The sequence below is a fragment of the Schistocerca gregaria genome, chromosome X, assembly GCF_023897955.1.
Source record: "Schistocerca gregaria isolate iqSchGreg1 chromosome X, iqSchGreg1.2, whole genome shotgun sequence".
Classification (NCBI taxonomy): domain Eukaryota; kingdom Metazoa; phylum Arthropoda; class Insecta; order Orthoptera; family Acrididae; genus Schistocerca; species Schistocerca gregaria.
Window position 1 is genome coordinate 469,801,591 of NC_064931.1, and position 18,020 is coordinate 469,819,610.

At 41.3% G+C, this 18,020-nt stretch overlaps 1 long non-coding RNA gene across 1 annotated transcript in view; it reads left to right on the forward strand.

Annotated features, from left to right (window-relative positions):
• Positions 1-18,020, forward strand: part of LOC126298383 (uncharacterized) — a 454,333-nt gene that overhangs the window by 290 nt on the left and 436,023 nt on the right. The gene's annotated exons all lie outside the window — the stretch shown is intronic.

An 18,020-nucleotide genomic window follows, 5' to 3' on the forward strand; every position in this document is an offset into this window, starting at 1 on the left:
GAGAATATGTCAAGCGCATTATTTAGATATTTTCATTGCCCTACGCAACCAGCTGATAGGCTTTCTTGATAAATTGTAATTTCATGTCAACAACAACCTCATTACGTGCGCATCCCTAACCCAACTTTGCCGAAGATTGGATAGGGAATTGCTCGAGGCCTGGTCGAACTCGGCATTACGGAAAACGCTGAAGCTGATCAACGAAACATGCTGTGTTCTTGCTATAGGGAACCATTCTGACATTGCCCTGAAGTAATTCGGAAGAAATAAAGGTAGGGCAACCTAAACCCGCCGACAGCGAAGAGGCCGCTATAAACGAACTTGGGCAATGGTGGGGAAGAAAATAGACGGAACTAGTTTGGAATGATTTATTTTATACCTTAATCGGCGTAACAGGACAGGATTTGGAAACCCTCTACAGCCAAATACGAGAACAATTTATTAACCACTAACTCACTGCTATCAGCTGGTGCGAATTGCTTAGCAAACCGTACCGTGTTATTTTGGTTAAGTTCTTCATCACTAAGTAAAACCGCGTGAAGGAAGTAAAATGAAAACGTAGAGTGAAAGGAATTTTAGAAAGGTGTTTCAATTGAAAGTTCCCTCGGAGGTCGTTAGGTTATTTTAAAGGTGTACATCGCTGGAAGACCTCAACGCATCTCTACTCCCTACGAGCCTTCACCACGGATGCGGACACTCGGTTTTGCACTCAGCTCCGATGTGAAACTCTCTTGTGCAGTAACCCTCAGATCTTTCATAACTGACCTTCCTAATAAATGTGGCGTACTCAGAAAATAACCGCCTGAGAAGGCATATTGATCTTTCGTACTTTCAGCACTGCAATCCCCCTAGGAAGAATTAATGGGACATTGGTAAAATTAAAAAAATCCTAAAACACCATAACATGATTAAAGCTGCGAAGTCTATGAACATGGTACACTCCTTCTAGGTGAACATGTTATCTGAAAGAGAGTCGTGATAGGAGGAACTAGTGCGGAACCTGTTCAATACTCGCAAAATTCCGAAGTAGCGGAAAATACTGAAAAACGACAAATTGGACAAAACATACAAAAACGTGTCTATCAGGATACAAATGAAGGCCGTATCACAGGCCTAACCAACACTTTACATGTAGAGAGTGAGGAATTTTCTTCGTGTATGAGTCCCTACCACCATTTTATGTTAGGACAAGTGACCTTTTACATGTATTATAGTTGACATACTTTCCCATCGAGATTAAAATTTCCAGCGACTTTTATATCGTTTAAGTAGTTTGTTTCTGCCAGCTCAGATTTTTTAACCACCAATTTCATAAACTGTAGTGGAGAGGGAGGGGAGGCCACTGCATTGCCCCTGGAAGTGTTGTTATCAGCGGCTGGCCAAAATTATACTAATACGCAATCTGGTTATCTATGCTAACGAGCATGAGCTCTTCTGTTAGAACCCCAGAAGTTATTCATTAGTGGGTCCACAGATGGCTGCATAGACCAGTTACCGACCCGCAAATTCTTCAACGATGTAGACAACATTTATACCAACCATGGTATGCTGAAAATTATTTATTTGTGTGGTCATTCGTTCCCCCTTGTCTACCTCTTATAAACTTCCCATTTTCAATGTTCGTGTTCAAACTGTCGTGGACCTTCACGAAAAGGTCTACGCCATGCTTATCGATTAGATGTTGCACCCTACCAGTTTTCAGTACTCATCAATCATTTTTACATGTTCACCTTTTGCGCTGATTATTTGTTTGCAAAGCCGAGAGTCCGGCATACGGACCACATGACCAGTCTACGGAAGCTAATATTTGATTATTCTCGGCTCGATGATAGTAGACTTGGATTCTTTGAGGACACTGGATTTGGTACACCAGCCTTAGAGCTTTATTTTAAGGCTTCCCGTCAGACAGTGTTGTTGATATTTCTCCAAGCAAATTACGTGGCTCCTGTCGATAATCCAATACTTACAGACACAAATTATACTTGGTATAACAAAGGACTGGTAAGCATCATGCTTAGTGAGAGTGTTGATTTGTGGATATCGAAAACCCTTTCACATAAGCGATCTAAGGCGGTGCTGGGGCGATGTTGAATTTCAGCATATTTGTTTTAGTATGTGACTGCCGAGGAAGGGAATTTTTTTTAGCTCTTCTGAAGCTCACCATTTATTCTGACAACAGGAGGTTTCAAAAATACAGATCAGATGATACAGGATGTGAGTCTTTCTGATGATGATTTCGAGGTTAATAGTTTCATTAGCTTCGTTAAAGGTCGTGAGAACAGCATGTAGATAATTTTCTCACTTGCCCAAAACAACATTGTCATCGTCTTCTTGGAGTTCAATAAGGATAGTTGACGATGATGCGGGAAAACATGAAAAACCTGAACATTAACAGCCAGTCGACAATTGTAAGAGATAGTGAAATGAAAACGAAACAGATTGAAAAAAGTAAGTAAACTGTTTGTTACTTCAAATGTTAATACATTTATCGTACTGTGAGAGAAGATGGTCAAAGCAATCTTGGAAAAATGTTCGTGGTTGACTAAAGAACCATGATTGCATCGAGGAGTGCATCTCTTAGTTCGAAGCAAATCGACGGCCACGAATGTCTTTCTTCTGGGCTCCAAAAAAACGAAAATCATATGAGGAGAGATCGAGATGATGTGTTAGGGCTTCCCAGTGAAATTTCTGCAGCGTAGTCGAAGCAAACTTGGCAACATGCAATTTCCATATTTTTGAAGCACTGAAGAAAGACGTTCTTGGCCGTCGACTTGCTTCGGACAAAGAAGTACACACCTGAGAACTATCATGGTTCAGCAGGCAACCGAAAACATTTTCCCATTAAGGCATTAATCGTCTTTGTTGTCTTTTCTCACAGTGGTACATGGCGATTGCTTTTGAAATAAAAAACAGTTTACTGATATTTTTCTACCTGTCTCATTTTGACTGATGTCTATAGAATCTCCCTTGTCACGAATGTGAGTCAAGTGTCTGAACCACATTATCACATCACTCGGTAATAAGTAGTGATGTAGAGGTCACAAGTAATCAGTTTTCAACAATATATATGTTGCAGGATGATTTGCTGACTGGCACACAGAAAAAGAAATAGATTGGAATTATTTAGACAATCTCATTTCTGTTACATCAAGGAAACGAACTAGAAAGACTGCATGTAATTTTGATATACAATCGGTTTAAATTCTCATAGAATCCTAAAATAACCAAAAAATGTCTAAATTAAATTTCTGACAAGAGCTGCAGTCTATCTAGAAGACGGAGCATGAATAAAAGCTCATTAGTACCAGCTCTCCCTTTCTCTCTCTCTCTCCTCTGTCTCTCAAACAAAATTAGAACACGGCATTTGATGGTGTATGGGTGCATTGCAGTTGAAAAGCGCATTTAAACTTTGCAGTGGATTGGGAAATAGGCCTGAAAGTTCGTATAATGATCATTCAAAAAGAAACGAGTGTAAGGCTGTAAAAAGAAAACGACTGAAGGGATCATAAATAATGCCATTTCCTACAGAAGAAGATGTTCCCCCTGTAAAATCTATGAAGTTTGAAGCTCGCCGGTAGAGGTATGTGGACGTCCACCCATCAGACGACAAAGCGAGCACGTGTACGCATCGACTTTTCACTGCACTCAGTTATGCTAAAAACAGAGAGATTGTGGCTTCAAAAGAAGAGCAAGGGGGTGTAGAGAGTTGCCTTAGAGGGGAGAGGAACGAGGATCGGAAATTCATCAAAAAATGGCACAAGTGTACGAAGAGGACTTCTCGTCAGTTGCAAGAGTTAAGGCGTGGCACAAGCGATTCGAGGAAAGACGGATAACGTAGGCCGATGGCGCTCGATCTGGAACGCCACACCATAGTACCGATACCATTTCCCAGTAGGTGGATGTCCTTAATACTGAAGACCGGTGAGTTATTGTGGCAGAAATTGCCCCAGAGGTCAGATTGAGCGTCGGAATTGCAAAGGACAGACAGTGTTCTCCGAACACTTGTGCTGTCCCTCGATGAATTTCCGCTTCCCGCACTCCTTCGGATGTAAGGTCCGCACTGGCCTAGCGGTTCTAGGCACTTCAGTCCGGAACCACGCCGCTGCTGAGGTCGCAGGTTCGTATCCTGCCTCGGGCATGGATGTGTGTGATGTTATTGGGTTAGTTAGCTTTAAGTAGTTCTAAGTCTAGGGGACTGATGACCTCAGATGTTAAGTCCCATAGTGCTTAGAGCCATCTGAACCATTTTGTAAGGGAACGCACTACATCCCTTTGCTCTTCTTTGAATGCTCCATTTCTCCGTTTCCAGCACGACTGAATGCAATGAATGGTCGGCACATGCACGTGGTCGTTCTGTCGTCACGTGGGTTTGCGTCCATGCCCCTCAACCGGCGAGTTTCGGCAGGCAGCGCTCGGACCACACCATCTTCCGCAGCCAATGATTTCACGTTCCCTTTAGCGGTTTTCATTTTACAGACTCCAGACCGTTTCTTTTTGAATGACCCTAATATGAAATGCAGCTGGAAATAAACGTCTTGTGTAAAAAGCACGTCACGTAATCTGTATCATACTTTACAGAACACTTAGAGGCACAAGAACCACGTGTATTATTACTACAGACACAGATAAATGGCATCATCATTGAAAGAAAGAGCTTGTGGTTGATTTACATGCGGAAGACGTTGACGATGAAGAACACAGGGAGTGAGGAAAAATATGGAAACACCACAAACATAACACATTACCACGCCTAAAACGGTGTATGAAAACCGTTGACATTCGAAACCGATTCCAGTTGTATCGCCGTAGATAAATACAAAACCTGTAGGTTTTCAATTGAATTTTATACCATTATTCCTACAAAATAGAGGCAAGTTCAGATAATATGATGGAGGTGGATAGGAATCACGCACCCTTCTGTCAGAGGTAGACCACAAAGGCTGTATAATACTGTGGGCTGGTGAATATGGAGGCCAGAGGAGATGCGAAAATTTAACCTCTTGCTCACTAAACTAGTCCTGGATGATGTGATCTGTGTGAAAAGAGCCCCTGTCATTTTCGAACACAGCTTCATCATTGGGGAACACATATTGTACCATGGGATGGACCTGATGAACTAAAACAGTCACATTATCTTTGGCAGTCATGCGACTTTGGAGAGTAATCATGGGGCCAATTGAACACCACGATATGGCCGTCCAAATCATATCCGAACCCTCGCACGTTTTACTCTTGGCAGCAAACAGCGTGCATCGTAGGCTTGGGACAGCGCACGGCAGATGTAAATTTGACCAGAAGTTAGAAACACTGTGAAAAAAATGAATTTCTTCCCTTGTGCCGTAATCTAGACGTAATAGCCTCTACACCAGGTTTTCCTGTTACGGGAATTTGCATCACAGATTATGCGGTTTTTGAATTTCAGCTCGCGCCGCATTTCCCTGCTTATGGAGCTCCCTTCGTGTCGTTTTGATGCTGACAGGATTCCTGGGTGCGGCATTCAGATCTGTAGTGACTTTTACAGCTGTCGTACTCTTATTTTTCGTCAGAAGCCTCTTTAATGACCGTCTGTCGCGACCATTAAACACACACTTTCGTCCTCGTCGTGACATAGGGGATGACTTCTTCTGTAATCCCTGTGTGCAGCTTAAGTCTTCGATACGGTGCGTCTTGAAACGCCAAACATTTCGGCTACCTTGGTTATGGAAGCATCCACCATACAAACACCAATAATTTGTCACTTAGCTTCGACATAGTGCATTCACAAATACACAGAACAATTTACTCGCCGCAGTTGACATTTGCAACACATTGATGGCATTACACAGGTACCGTTCGTGATCAAATACAACAGCACCACTGCAGGATTGGCAAGTTTCTGCATTCGTGTTCAAGTACGCATTTCTCGCAATGTGGCCAGATTTATGTGCAACCCCTGCAATGCGGTCCTGAGAAACTACGTATAATCAGACCTGTCCAGTTTATCCAACCTTTCGGGACTGTTAGTTACTTCCATGTTCAGTGAATTATAGTTGCCAGCTATCGCTATGATGTAACGAATCAGTATCACAAAATATCGTATAAGCGGCAGTCAAATGGAAACGAGACAGACAGAAAAAAGTGAGTAAACTGTTGATTATTTCATAAATAATCACTGTAACTGATAATACTCCTATACCACCATCTACATCTACATCTACATCCATACTCCGCAAGCCACCTGACGGTGTGTGGCGGAGGGTACCCTGAGTACCTCTATCGGTTCTCCCTTCTATTCCAGTCTCGTATTGTTCGTGGAAAGAAGGATTGTCGGTATGCTTCTGTGTGGGCTCTAATCTCTCTGATTTTATCCTCATGGTCTCTTCGCGAGATATATGTAGGAGGGAGCAATATACTGCTTGAGTCTACGGTGAAGATATGTTCTCGAAACTTTAACAAAAGCCCGTACCGAGCTACTGAGCGTCTCTCCTGCAGAGTCTTCCACTGGATTTTATCTATCATCCCCGTAACGCTTTCGCGATTACTAAATGATGCTGTAACGAAGCGCGCTGCTCTCCGTTGGATCTTCTCTATCTCTTCTACCAAGCCTATCTGGTACACATCCCACACTGCTGAGCAGTATTAAAGTAGTGGGTGAACAAGCGTACTGTAACCTACTTCCTTTGATTTTGGATTGCATTTCCTTAGGATTCTTCCAATGAATCTCAGTCTGGCATCTGCTTTATCAACGATCAACTTTATATGATCATTCCATTTTAAATCACTTCTAATGCGTACTCCCAGATAATTTATGGAATTAACTGCTTCCAGTTGCTGACCTGCTATTTTGTAGCTAAATGATAAGGGATCTATATTTCTATGTATTCGCAGCACATTACACTTGTCTACATTGAGATTCAATTGCCATTCCCTGCACCATGCGTCAATTCGCTGCAGATCCTCCTGCATTTCAGTACAATTTTCCATTGTTACAACCTCTCGATACACCACAGCATCATCTGCAAAAAGCCTCAGCGAACTTCCGATGTCATCCACGAGGTCTTTTATGTATATTGTGAATAGCAACGGTCCTATGACACTCCCCTGCGGCACACCTGAAATCACTCTTACTTCGGAAGACTTCTCTCCATTGAGAATGACATGCTGCGTTCTGTTATCTAGGAACTCCTCAATCCAATCACACAGTTGACCTGATAGTCCGTATGCTCTTACTTTGTTCATTAAACGACTGTGGGGAACTGTGTCAAACGCCTTGCGGAAGTCAAGAAACACGGCATCTACCTGTGAATCCATGTCTAAGGCCCTCTGAGTCTCGTGGACGAATAGCGCGAGCTGGGTTTCACACGACCGTCTTTTTCGAAACCCATTTTGATTCCTACAGAGTAGATTTCTAGTCTCCAGAAAAGTCATTATACTCGAACATAATACGTGTTAGAAAATTCTGCAACTGATCGACTTTAGAGATGTAGGTCTATAGTTCTGCACATCTGTTCGACGTCCCTTCTTGAAAACGGGGATGACCTGTGCCCTTTTCCAATCCTTTGGAATGCTACGCTCTTCTAGAGACCTACGGTACACCGCTGCAAGAAGGGGAGCAAGTTCCTCGGCGTACTCTGTGTAAAATCGAACTGGTATCCCATCAGGTCTAGCGGCCTTTCCTCTTTTGAGCGATTTTAATTGTTTCTCTATCCCTCTGTCGTCTATTTCGATATCTGCCATTTTGTCATCTGTGCGACAATCTAGAGAAGGAACTACAGTGCAGTCTTCCTCTGTGAAACAGCTTTGGAAATGGACATTTAGTATTTCGGCCTTTAGTCTGTCATCCTCTGTTTCAGTACTAGTTTGGTAACAGAGTGTCTGGACATTTTGTTTTGATCCACCTACCGCTTTGACATAAGACCAAAATTTCTTAGGATTTTCTGCCAAGTCAGTACATAGAACTTCACTTCCGAATTCATTGAACGCCTCTCGCATAGCCCTCCTCACACTACATTTCGCTTCGAGTAATTTTTGTTTGTCTGCAAGGCTTTGGCTATGTTTGTTTTTGCTGTGAAGTTCCCTTCGCTTCCGCAGCAGTTTTCTAACAAGACCGCCAGTGCCTTCACGGAAAAATGTTTGCGGATGCATACGGAAACATGATTGTTCCCAGGCGTTCACCGCTCCGTGCGAAGCAAGTAGATTGCCACGAATGTCTTTCTTCAGGGCTCCAGAAATGTGGAACTCACTTGAAGCGAGATGAGGACTGTATCATGTATGTGTAAAGGCTCCCAGCGAAACTTATGCGGCGTACTCGAAACAACATCGGCAAACTTGGCAACTTATGGGCGGGCCTGCATGTTGTCAAGGTTGTTTCAAGTACGCTACGGAAGTTTCGCTGGAAAGCCCTCACATACCCATCTCTCTCCATGCGATTTCCATATTTTTGGAGCCCTGAAGAAAGGCATTCGTGGCCGCCGGTTTGCTTCGAACGAAGAGGTGCACGCCTTTGTACAATTATCTCACGGTGGCATAAATACACTGACGAAAAACAAATCGCAAAGTTAAGAAGGAGTTATACGAGATAAACAAAAGTTGGTAGGCGCTTTCCTACATCTGAAAGGTGATGCCGTTTCATAGTTCGCGCCAGTCGGATAAGAGGGCGTTCGTAGCGCCACTATGAGAATGCAAATCGGGTTTGCTTTAAATACATGCTGTACTGGTCATGAGCGTTAGTTATCTTTGAGATCGGACTTGGTGAGATGATGTTAGTCCAGAATGCCTTTAAGGTGACAAAGACTACACCATCAACACTGACTGAGTTTGAAGGACTTTGTGTAATACAACTACCCGAGAAGATGGACGTTCCTTCTGCGGTACTGCAGAAAGACTTCGCATGTACACGACTGCTGGCATCGGTGATCACGAGAATGTGCGGTCGCAAGAAGACTTGGCGAGTTACTTCAAGGACAGCTCCGGGCCAGACACCCTGTGTGTACATTTCACTGACCCCAAACCACTGCCATCTGTGACTTCAACGGTGTCGAGCGAGAGCTCATTGGTTGGAGGTCTGTTGTGTTTTTTGATGAAAGTAGCTTCTGCCTCGGCGCCAGTGATGGTCGTGTGTTGGTTAGAAGGAGGCTAGTTGAGGACCTGCAACCAATCTGTATGAGTGCTAGACACACTGGACCTACACCTGGTGTCGTGGTCTGCGGTACGATTTCATATGACAGCAGAAGTACTCTCGTGGTTAGTCCATGCACCTTCACTGCAAAACTATCAGTCAATTTGGTGATTCGACGTGTTATCCTGGCATTTATGATGCATATTTGCATGCTTGCATTGAACATTGTGGTAGTTAGGTTGGTTGGTTGGTTTGGGGAAGAAGACCAGACAGCGAGGTCATCGGTCTCATCGGATTATGGAAGGACGGGTAAGGAAGTCGGCCGTGCCCTTTGAAAGAACCATCCCGGCATTTGCCTGGAGCGATTTAGGGAAATCACGGAAAACCTAAATCAGGATGGCCGGACGCGGGATTGAACCGTCGTCCTCCCGAATGCGAGTCCAGTGTCTAACCACTGCGCCACCTCGCTCGGTGTGGTAGTTAAACTGGTTATTAAGTTACCAGAATTTCAAATTTACAGTGGTTTATTCCATACTTATATTAACCCGTGATCTTGGAATGTTAATCACTTAAGTATGTTACCTAGACAAATGTATTCCCAAGGTTTCATCACTGTACATTAATTATTTTTTGTTGCAGCAATTTTCTTCCTTCAGCGTATATTAACTGTTGTGGGGATTACTTTGTTATAATTAACAGTTTACTTTTTTTCCACTCATCTCTTTTTAATTTCATTGCCCCTTATATACGGGACCATGAAAAAGTTTCCATTCGAAAGCCGTACAGTCCTATGCCAATCAGATAAAATCGCCGCTGGAGTGGAGGCAATCGCTCCACCGACGCGTCCGGTTGAAGATAAACATTTGGTAAAACACATTGTCCTGCTGCTTGAAGAAGTCCGTAACTGCCTGCTGCACATTCTCTTCCGACAGGAATCGTCGAAGGCTGTTTTAAGGGACCGAAGGCGCGGTAATTGCATGGGGAGAGATCAGGACTATAGGGCTGGTGAATATTCGAATGTCTCCCACTTGTGTTGGTGAAACTTCTTCCAGAACGACGGGCATCATGTACAGAATCGCGACCAGCAGGGAACCTGGCGCACTATTCCACAACGGTGCTTTTCGACCCATACTCATTCTTCATTCTACGATGGACGTCTACCGATGTTTTTCCTTCGGCATCCAAGAAAAGGATAACACCAAACTGGTCCTGTTTGGACGAATTTGCTTAAAACGTCGCCATAGTACACGTTTGCGCATTTACCGCACTCACGTCGGAAAGCTACCAATACCACTCTAATTCCCTGCCTACATGTCGGTGCTTATATACTGGCACAGGAGTCGCGCCACGCTGCATATACGCTGCAGCAGCAGCCTTAAAGAGAAACTTTTTATCGCATCTTATACATGTTCTTAGTAGAAAATATGGCACTGTACTGACCATTTACATAAGTTCTTATATTATATAATACAGTGATTTACACGTAAGTATGTTAAATATCTTTGTCTTCCTCTCCTCGTAAACACACACACTTCTGTGGAATAGAAGGAGTTGTCAAGTAAATCTGATTTCAGTTTGCGGTTGAAGTTACTTTTATTATCCATTAACATCGTTTTAAGGCCGAATATCTGACTCTCTTCTGCGCTAAACTATGGCAAAGTGACGAATAGTGTATATCTTTTCTCTTTCTAGTTTTATGTATTTGAATGGTACTATTGTTGTCAAACTGCGATTCATTGCTGATAAGAAAGTTCCTACAGACTTAAAGTATTGTGAGGCTGTTGTCAGTATGCCCAACTACTGTCTACATGAGGTTCTAGAGTGTGCACCATACGTCATCCTAATCACGTTTTTATACAACAACTATTTATTTCCGCAGTTACGACTTACCCAAGAATATGATGACACGAGGCGTTAGCGCATGAAAAATAAGACAAGTCTGTCAACTTTTTTAAATTTTCATCATCAAAATCTGTTAGTATAAATAACACAAATATTCGAGAGCTGAAAAGTTTAAAATGATTTATAACATGTGACCTTCGCAGTTCTCATCACTATGAACATTTAACAATTTCGGTTTCGTTTATTAATTTACACTCATACAGTACTGCTAATGATTTGAACAGGTTTTGTGCAGCACTGGATTGCATGTACTGGCATTATTTACATTTTGTGAATCCATTCGCAGTGAATCACTTCTTAACTTTTAAGTAAATGTTATTCACATTTGCACGTGATTAGATTTGTTTCTGATACTGTCATCGTTAGTTTCTTGGATGTATGATGGTAGATAAATTATATGATAACAAGACCAAAGACGGACCTAATATAGATCCCTGCGGAACACCGATAGGGATTATTTCTCACTCCGAGAATGCTATTTCCTTGTGTACATACCCTGAGTTTCTTAATGCAACACTCTGCACTAATGTAGTTAAGACAAGCTAAGAGCTCATTACCAGTAATGTCTCTGATATTATAATACTTGACTTTCTGTAGGAGAATCCTGTTAACTGCAGACTCAGGCACTTTTAATAAGTCACAGAAAATATAGGTTCGTAATATTTCTCCATTTAAAGCAGTGAATTATCTGCTTTATGAATTGAAGAAATAGGATGTCCTGTGAAGAGCATATTGAAATCTAAATTGAGAGTGACTAAGTACAGTATTTTATTTTGAGAGAGGTTCGTTACGGTTCTCGTATCTTCGAGAGGGAGGTAAGTAATGAGACTGGTCGGTAATTACTAATATCTGTCTTGTCTGACAATAACGTAATTCAGTCTATCTGGAAATAAGTGCATATCTGACTGAAAGCGTTGCATGTACATGCAGAACATGATTTTAGAGCTTTACTTGGAATATTGTCAACTGCATAACAGTTCATGTTTTTGAGGAAGTTATTTACATTCTTAATTTCTTTGGCAGAGCATAGAGCAATTGTAATAAGCTTTTACGTTTGAGGCAATACTTCGTTTATATATTCCATTGATTTATCCCTTCAACCGCCCCTACAAGTTTTATGGGTACATCAAGGAAGCGATTGTTCGACCAAACCATTTAATTCTATATTTTCTGCTACTTTCAGAAAGTAATAGTTAAAAATACTCACAACTTGTGAATTATCGTTCACAAAATTGTCATTTAGTTCAACTGTGTTCCGCACGGACTGGTTATCGTGTTTCTCCTTTCACAATATGCCACACAGTTTTAATGTTATTATCTGCATTACCAATTTCTGTCAGGACGTAGACATACGTTTAGATTGAAATGAATTTCCTTAACATGTTACAGTATTTTTTTGTAGGAAGCAAGTAACATCGAATATTGATTTCTTCCTCTTACATGAGATTTTTATCCATTTCATTTTCTATGGATTATTTATTTTTAATGGACTTTCTGGATAATTTTTTAGGGAAACTACTTTCAAATACTGACACAAATTTACAATAGAGTATACTGAATTCCACATTACAATCCCCTTCTATATATATCAACTCTTAAATTATGTATGAAACTATAGCCGACATATTCGTCACGAGAGAAATCAACAGCTGCGTCGAAGTTTAAAAACATTTTAAAGTATCGCTTATTTCCAGTCCCAGTTGCACATTTTTCGTGTATGAAATATAATAAAATATCTGCAACTGGGACAGAAAATAATTTTTTTTAAATTGTTTTAATTATGACTGAAAGATTGTACCTCGGTCTCATTAATAAGCCTCACTGCTCTGCATGAACAAGGTGTCGTTGTAGTGGTTTTTTATGAGACGAGGCTGTTGTTTTGCTCTGCAGGTGGAGCCCGTAACCTGACTCAGGAATGTGTCGTCCCGCCAGGAGCCACACCCTGACGGCCGACTACCTCCGGATTAGTCTTGGCCACATTCCCTACCACGCTAAATCCCCTGCAGTATTAATAGCAACACGACCTCACGAGTTCTTATTTGGTCCATCTGATATGGAAGTTATCATAAATACCTGACTAGTCGTAATGATTTTTTTCTATCAGAATATTAATCGGGTAATTCATCCTGAGGTGATATATATGGCAGTTTGGCCTCATAAGCACCATTATCTTGTCGGAAATCGTCACAAATATGATTATAGCTTTGATGTTTTATTTCAGCAAATCGAAATAGGCAAAAATGGCCACAGAAACAGATACATAAAAAGAAATCAGATTATTCTTATGTGATGATATCACATGTGGTGGTAACTTTACTATTCGTGATATATATTGAGTGTTTCTAGATTTCCACTACACAGTTGGAAGGCCTTCGCTAGAGACCAACTATATTTCATTTTGAAAAGGACCTCACGTTTGGAAAGAGCCGTTTACTGTGCTACGAGAATAAACATGTATACAATGTGCTCCTCTCTCTTCATATATCGAACGTCTTGTAATACGGAAATGGATCTTTAACATAATCGTGATATTTTGAATCCTTCTTCGTAATTATTTGTGTACATTTGTGGTTAGAAAACTAGTGTATCTTTATGAGAAGTGTGTCAATACCCCTATGATTCCCATGACTACCAAGACTCCAACTCCCCTTTGACCCGCACGTGATGGAAAAGTTATGTTTTAAACAAAGAAATAAATGCTTATGATAAACGATCTATTGAACTAAAGGCTGCATTAAAATACGAAATTAATTACTCGTACTGAATCGCAGAACGTCAGAATTTTTTTCTAACTGTTAGAGGCATGTTTTACAGCTAGAAGACGAAATGATTCTTCAGTTCAATGATGTTAAATACAGTTTGTTTCAACATTTATGTTGTGAATGAGACCGCATAAGACATGCGAAACGTAGGTAGAAATCGTATTAAGATGAAGCTAAAATCTCGGAAGCTAAAATCTCTCATCATTCTTTCATATTATCGACCAGAGCTAAATCTATGCTTTTACTTAACATAGCAGGATTAGTATGTTAATTACTGCGACTGCAGCACTCAAATGTGAAGAAATTTCTCGTCTATCTGTGAGCACGAACAGTCAAAGAGCAGATCACGTTCACCGACAGTGATATGCTGATGCAGATTTCATCTGTAAAATATCTGAGGCGTGACGATAACTTACGTGCTAGCCTCGCACTACAAAGCCGTTTTAGATATGGTTATTTTCAATACTTTTTCTAAGTATTTTGGAAGTGAAACTTTTTATGGAGAAAGCTACATACAGGAATGGAAGAGTACCATTTCGTATCCCGTTCCAATGTAAAATGTGTTGTCGTAAACTGAAAATGAGCTTAAGCCAGTGTGACACACATCTGTCCTTGTTCTGGGAATGGACCCTTCGACACCAGAGTAAATGTGAAAACTGGAGAGACTTACGAAGGGATGGAAAAGGGCAGTTGTTAATCACTGGATGTTAAAAGAAAAAGCTTCAAAAGATAAATATGTAGTAAATGAGAGTTACGATGCAACCATTAGAAGGGAGGGTCTAGTCAGTGTCAAGAATACATTTCTGTAGAACGATGAAACTTTTGGCTCCTTCTCATGATTTGGAGAAAAAATTAAACGACCTTCCTCATAGCGTTTTCGTGGATCATCTAAAGAGCTGATTATAGCATTGTAGATTTTAAGTACTATTTATATTCAGTCACACGTGCAAACGTTTTTCTTTGTTTCAAACATCGTTTTTCTGCCAGTGACCGCGTAATATCACTATTTCTTAAGACGAGAATTCGAGTTCGAGTGCTTACCCACCATATGCAATTGTTAAAATTCTATTTCCAGTTTTAACCTATATAGGGTAATATTTACGTATATGCAACAAATGTTTTGTTGAATACATTCTTCAAACATATAATACATTTGGCAGAATAATACCTGAATAACACATCTGCATCTATATTCCGCAAGTTGTCATACGATGTTAGCAAAGCGTACATAGTGTACCAATACAATTTTCCGTTTTTGTTTCCCACTCGTGAATGGTTCGCGGGGAGAGCGATTGTCGATAGCCATCCGCCAAAGTTTGCGTCTATGGCTTTTTACTCCCATTGCCTTTGTAGGAGATTGGTATGTAGGAAAGAAAACATGTTTGTTGACTGGCCTTGGAACATAAAGTTTAAGAGTAAGTTTTTCCTCATACACTATACTTTTCTTGCAATGTATCCAAAATCCGATGTTCATGTGATGCAACTCATCTGTGTGTCTGTTCTATTTTTTCTGTTATTCCAAGTTAGTAAGGGTCTCTGGCTATCAGTATTCAAGAACAGATCAGACGAGAGTTTCCAAGGAATCTTTTTGGTACTTGAATTTCACTTCCTTAGGACGCTCTGAACTAATCTTAGTTTCGTATCTAATTTTTTCTCAGCTGAATTAATTTGGTTACTCGACTTGATTACCTATAGATATTAAACGATTGTCGTTAATGTCAGAGATGGATTGACAGACTTCCAAGCTAATCTACGCATGTTACATTGCGTTTGCTTATGTTGAAGATGAACTGTTTGTCTTTGTACCGTGCAGTTCTAGGCGCTTCAGTCTGGAACCGCGTGACCGCTACGGTCGCAGGTTCGAATCCTGCCTCGGGCATGGATGTGTGTGATGTCCTTAGGTTAGTTCCGTTTAAGTAGTTCTAAGTTCTAGGGGACTGATGATCACAGATGTTAAGTCCCATATTCTCAGAGCCATTTCAACCATTTTTACCTTTGTACCATGCATTAAACAATTGAATTTTTTCTTGTCGCTTCAAGCAAACAGTGAAATATCGCCAAAAAATGGAAGGTGGTTTAGATAAGTTCCATTAACACGCGTTCCTCCTTCGTTTTCACATTTAAAGGGCCAGCAAATTTCGTCTAGGTCTGCTGAGAACAATTTTGGTGATATGGAATCTTGTCATGTGGGTTCTCTTTCAATACAAAATTTCTCACAGTTCTGATGAAGTATAATGGAAGCTATAGTATTTCGTATATATTCTTTAGTTTACTAACAGACGCTGAATCAGTGACTTGTTTCTCAAGCGTTCTTAGTACACATTTTGTTAAAACTGAGTTAAAAGATTTTTCAAAGTCTATGAACCGCAGACCGCAATGTTTATTCGTATCAGTTACTCTGTTCAGTTGTTTAATTCATCACCTGCAAATGATCCATTGTGATATATCCTCTTCTAAAACCCGTTTGTTCCTACTGTAGCGCTGAAACCAGGTTAAGAGTAAAATTTGTGAGAAGGTGCGGTGGAGCATTGCAATAGCCACCAATGGACTGGACGGTGATTGTGGCATGTCGACACTTGGGTTAAGACCACAAACATGTGAAATTATTACGAGACAGGTGGGAGCCGCTTGGCGTAAATTGCCAACACATTGGGTATTGCACAACAAAGGCAAGGCGATGTCTCCATGTTTCGGTGGCGTTGCCAAGTTCTTGACCAGGAGTGGTACATTGGCACAACATGAGCGCTGTTATCTAGTATAAATAACCATTGATTTTGTAGCTGACTCATTTGCAGTCCAGCATGACCATCAGGACGTAGGGATTACGCGAGAAGAGGATACAACATGGAGGCAACAGCCACAGCTGCAGGTTCGAGTTTCCGCCGGGGTACCTGTTTCCTGCACTGAGTCGACTCTCCGCACTTAGTGCCACAATTCAGCAGTCTTGCCGGTCCACTTCGGACCGGACTCCTGCCTGGAGGCAGTGGGTCGCTACCCGTGCACAGCAGCCACCTGCCAATGATGCATTGGAAACGCCTCTTCGCACTTGCCTTGGTTGTCTAGGGGTAGTAATTCATCGAAGAGAGGCTACTTCTGCAAGATTCCTAAACGTACATCGGTGCTGTGGTTCACGCAATGTAGTCGCTGGCGCAGTGCCATGTTGAGACCTCAGAAAAGCAGGTTGCTACTGTGTTGCTGCCAGGTGAATGGACACTAGTCGCTGGCTGACCGACTGCTTACCGTCTCCTGTAAGGCAGGGGTGTTATAGACTCCCCATCATGCTGCAGAATCAATGTGAGAGTTGGAAATAAAATACTGATTTTGAGATCCGTTTCTTCCTGGACTTCCTCAGCCTGTCATACAGTCTCACCCCTCGACCACGGAGCCTCCTGACAACGTAACTGCCCCACGCCAGAACTCAGACGCAACTACGCTACAAAGGTTAAGGTAAAGTCTGTGGCACAAGTCCGTGACCTACCTATTGGCCTGACTGCAGATAATAGTACAGCCTTTCTTCACAGTGACACTAGGAGGTAGAGGGTGGGAGGTCCATTGATCGGGCTACCTTTTACCCCCTGGATAAGATCTTCGGTACTTATTTGATACAATGCGGTGAGGCCGTCCGGGAGGGACTTGAACGAGGAAAATCGTGGCCCCTATCTTGAACTGAATTTAGGATCTTCAGTGCCAGAATCTAGTGCTCTATCTATTAGGCCACCACAGCCAACATTTTTCTGCTATGCCTGTTTAAAATTTAATGTTGATGATGTATTTTGTTAATACCTTGTACATTATGGGGAGGAAACTAAAAAGCTTATAATTTTTTTACTGTATCTCTTTTCGGTGAGATAGAATAAGTGCTGCGTTGTTCAGTTTTGGGTAATTGCCTTCCTCTGCCGAAATTTCACAAATAATTCTACAGGTTCCTTTTATCATACACTGCCTCCTTCTTAAAACATTATCTCTTAGTATCTATCCTTTCTCTATACACAGAAATGCTTTAAACATCTCGTTTGGTATTGCTTCTTGATGATGTCATTTTCATTATCATCCATGTTTCTGTTTGGTCTCTTGAACTATACAACACTTACAAAATATTTCATCTCCTTTGGTTGATACTCTTGCCCTCCATTTAAGAGCAGCCTTCTCCTCTACTAGATTTTGTTTTTGTTTCTTTACACTTACAACATGTTTCACTGTTTGCATAAGTACTTGTGCGAGATAATTGCCGCTTTCGTTTGTGTATAATATCCCTTTTT